The 4,372-nt window shown below is 36.0% G+C and overlaps 1 long non-coding RNA gene across 1 annotated transcript; it reads right to left on the bottom strand.

Moving 5' to 3' along the window:
* Nucleotides 1-1,820: 1,820 nt before the first annotated feature.
* Nucleotides 1,821-4,078, bottom strand: LOC133780291 (uncharacterized). Its single transcript, XR_009869213.1, has 2 exons — nucleotides 3,907-4,078; nucleotides 1,821-2,024 (listed from the first exon to the last, which is right to left on the bottom strand). It is a non-coding gene; the product is annotated as an uncharacterized LOC133780291 (long non-coding RNA).
* Nucleotides 4,079-4,372: the final 294 nt, after the last annotated feature.

Below are 4,372 nucleotides of genomic sequence, written 5' to 3'. Positions count from 1 at the left end.
CGTGTTTGCTCTTTGGATGCTCAAATTTGGTGTTCGCCGAAGTTCTGAGGGGTGTGTGGGTGGTGGTTATTGTCTCAAGTTGATGTTGTTGTGGTGGTGGTGCTGGTGTCCCGAGGTGTTGGCAGCTAGGGATGTTGTGATTCCAAGGGTTGGGGATTGTGAGATGAGGAAGTGTGGGGTTATGTCTATTTGTCCATGCATGGGCTGAGCAGTAGTGTTCCTCTTTTCCATATTCTTGTTGTGGCAGTGTAGTTTTTTTATGCTTTGTTTTTTTAGTGTTTTTACTTTCTAGATTTGTGTGGTTTTAGTTATTTTTTTTGTTTTTTGCCTTTAGTTAAGTAAATAATGTCGTTGTGTGGGTGGTTGTAGTCCATCTTGTATGGTGATGTACTACTCAACCTTGTGTGATGGTGTTAAGAATTATCTTTCTTAGATAGTACAGTCTTTTATTTATTTTGTCATGTATATGTCTCTATCACTATTCCCTGTGAGCAGATTCTATTTTAGTAGCCCAACACAATGATTCGAGATGCTTTAGGCTCTTAGATTAATTGCGTCTTATAGATTAATTGCGTCTTATTCGCAAATTAAGATTATTTTTTGTATACCCTTTAGGTTATTAAGGTTTACCTATAGACATTTTTTTAAAAAGAAAAAACAAATTTCTTATTATTTGGGATATATATTAAAATCCTAAATCAACATTAATAAAAAATTATAAATTTGAGCAGCACAACAATTTTATCCTCTCTAAAAGGACATGAATGATGAGTCCCTCCCTCTATTAGTAAATAAGAAATTCATACCATATTTTGCTAAAATGTAAACTACCACATCCTTGTATTTAAGAATATGACAACATATACAACTTCCTACAATGATAATTAATGTCTTCAATTAAGATAACATCACAACCACTAAGATAGATGAAAAGCATTGATAGCCCTCATTGAATCATTCTCAATAGATGACAAAGATAGTCCACATTTCATATCATCTAAGTGCAAGCTATCTCTAAATACTCTAATGGCCAGTAATTCAGCTCAAAGAATAGGTAGCGGAATGCCATCAATAGGCCAAACAGTAAAAGCATGAATTTAATTCCCACCAAGAATCTTTTTATTTTATTTTTAATTCTATTATTTATTTGAATTTGTTTACCCTATTAAATCATGAATGATAGTGCCAAGACCAATATAGCATTGCCATCAAATCATGACTGATAGAGCCCAACATCTTTAGACATGGCATATTATTATTAGTGTGATTTAGTTAGATGTCATACATATTTTAGTTTAAATTAAAATAATGAAGCACAACATTAACTTGTATCAACAATATTAATTTGTACCAATAATAATACAAGGGATGGCACTTAAGATGCTCTTTAGCATTTTTTAAACAAATTACTCTTGAATATTATACAACAACTCCATGAGTGTTTAGTTATAAACACTATTCCTTAAAACATGCCCATTGATTGTACACTTCTGTGGAAGAATATAATGAATGGTCATTAGTCAGTTTGTAAGACTGAAAGTTTGACACCGCTTGTGGCATTTTTAAAAAAGTCTTTTTCAATATGATTTAATGAATCATATACAAGAGTAATAGTAGGAATATTTAAATTTTATTCGGAATAAAACTTAATTTTTATTGATTAGTGTTGTAACGTCTTACTAATCTAGGACTATTACATTATGTGTTAAAAATTGTGCGTAATTCGTTAAGCGAGTCATTTGGACTCAAATGTGTAACTAAAATTAAATAAGGTACTAAAAATTTTGGTCAAAATGTATAAATTTTTCATTAAAACTTAATATATACAAGGGATCCCAAAAAGGTTTATCAAAACATAATTACATTCAGGGTGTACAAAATAGTCAGCCTAAGCGATAAAATTAGATTTTTATACTCTAAGTCCAACGAAATATCTCGACCATGGTGGCCGAGCAGGCCAAACGTGTACTCGCCGCTCTAAAGTTCTCCAACTCATGGCCAGTTGACATATCCATTGCCCTTACCTGCACCATAGAGCACCTGTGAGCCAAGACCCAACAAGAAAACCCCAAATGGCATAATAAATATCTGATTAATCATAAGCAATAACACAACATGTTTTACTGAGAATAAATCCATTCATTTCAATCATACAAATCATAAACACGTTTCACAATTAACAAATATGCTCATTTCAAACACAAACTATTTACACAGTCCAGCCAATCAGCCTTGCCAACCGACCCAACCGAGTGAGTGCACCTCGAGTAATGTGCTAAAGACGGAGCGACCTCGAGTGTGATCCTTTTCCCGAGCCTCGCGAAAAACCCTAGTCACAACATAAATTATAGTCTTATTAGGAACTGAATCCAAATCATGAGTTCAAAACCAAAATCCTAGCTTTTGGGCTTTCAAATCCCGCTTAACACGAGAGTGGAATCGTCCCATGAGTCCCTCAAACGGCCCCCAAGCAAGTCCTCGAAAATCCCAACTAAACCCAAAAATCTAAGAAAATCAACATTTTGGGGCACCTGGCGCGGTCGTGCCCATAGAAAATTTTGAGTTCTTGGGGCACTGGCATAATCGCGCTGGTAGTCTAGAAATCTTAAATTGAGTTCAAAATTCCTTGGGTTTTGGGACACTAGCGCGGTCGCGCTAGGTCCCTGGAAACCTAAATCTTGCTAATAATCTTGGTGTTCTTCCCCAATTTGAACCTGTTATACCCAGATTTCGAGTCATGTTAAATGTGACCTCGAAAGTTGGATTCGCAGTGAATGAACTCGTAAAGTCTAAAGTATGTTTCAAGACTAGACATCGAGCCTGCAAAGCTGAGACGACTTCGAATATGGTGGCCTCGAAATCCACACGATCTCGAAGGGTAACACCCGAGATGCACCTATCCTCAGGGATGACCTCGGATCAGGGGTTCCGAGCCTGACGCGAGTACGATCTCGAAAGCCATGTGACCTCGGGAGATGTCATTAGCTCGAAAGTTGATGTAAGACCTGGGAGAATAAGGCCTTGGAGATATATGATAATAACCTTGAACATCTTCAAGTGTTGTCCATAAGAGACGTGGTCTACATTTATTAATGTAAATCCCCTAAGATCATGGGATATTATTTGATTAGTTATATGCTCCCTGGTCTTCAGGGGACGTTTCCTTTTATATCGGATTACAGGCATTTAAAGTCATTTGATTTATTTGCAAATAAATAGTAACTACCCAAAATATGTGGGATAGTATTCTGCATTCCTCTCTATAAATAGAGAGATCATGCACCATTGTAAAGGACCGAATTTTTGTGATCTTGAGGGAAAACTCTGGAGAATTCATCCTTGAAGAATTTTCAGAGATCTTCTCAAGTTTAATAACAAAGACTCGTGGACTAGGCAGATTTAACTGCTGAACCACGTAAAAATCGTGTTTTGTATTATTATATTTTCATTGGCCATTACTAGTTCTTGTTTACGTGCTCTTCTTTCACTGTTGACGAAAAACGGCGTCAACAGAACCATACGATTTCCCCTACCATCCCAGCCCCAAAAGCTCGACCTAAACAGATATGCCTACCGTTTTTCACCAAGATTTATCTCAATACAGTTAATACCAACTATAGGCAACATCAAGATGCCAACAAAACATCAAACACACACCAAAATCACAACTTACCATCTTAGAGTTGTAAGCTTAAAACCTTTGCTTCAAAATTAAAAAAATTCCAAACATAAATCACAGAATTCCAACAAAAATTCAAAGCTTAGAGAAATTACAAACTTGATTCTAACCTTAATCTAACACCTAAAACAACCCAGCACCACCAATTTGCAAAAATTGAGCTAAAACCCCCAAAAGATAAGAACACCAAAAATTGAACTTAAAACTTGAAAATAAAAGGGGTTTACCTCTCCAAATTTTGAAATCTTAGCTAATTATATGGAGATCCTTGGCATTTCTAAGTCTCTTGAACCCTTCAATTTCTCCTAGGAATCCTTCCAATCACCTTGATCAAGCTTGGATGCCCTTGGATTTTTGGTGTAGCTTGTGAAAAAAAAAGAGACTCCAAGCCAAGGTGAAGCTCGAACGTGTGGGATAGGTACTCAGCTACCTTTGCCCATTTTTCACTAACTAATAGGTCAAATGACCATATTACCCCTCCATTCACTTAACCTCCAAAGTACCCTCAAGGGTATAATGGTTATTTAGATTAATATTTCCACTAAACCTCAAATTACACCTTGAATTCCCAATTTAATCCACTATTCCACCAAACACAAATAGTTCCCCCGAACATATTTCATTTACCAATAATTCCCAAAATATACACTCCTGGTGGGCATTTTTCTCCGTTGTGACTTTTTTACTAAAACC

Source organism: Humulus lupulus, chromosome 5, assembly GCF_963169125.1.
Source record: "Humulus lupulus chromosome 5, drHumLupu1.1, whole genome shotgun sequence".
NCBI classification, from domain to species: Eukaryota; Viridiplantae; Streptophyta; class Magnoliopsida; order Rosales; family Cannabaceae; genus Humulus; species Humulus lupulus.
This window is presented reverse-complemented; position numbering and strand designations above follow the sequence as displayed.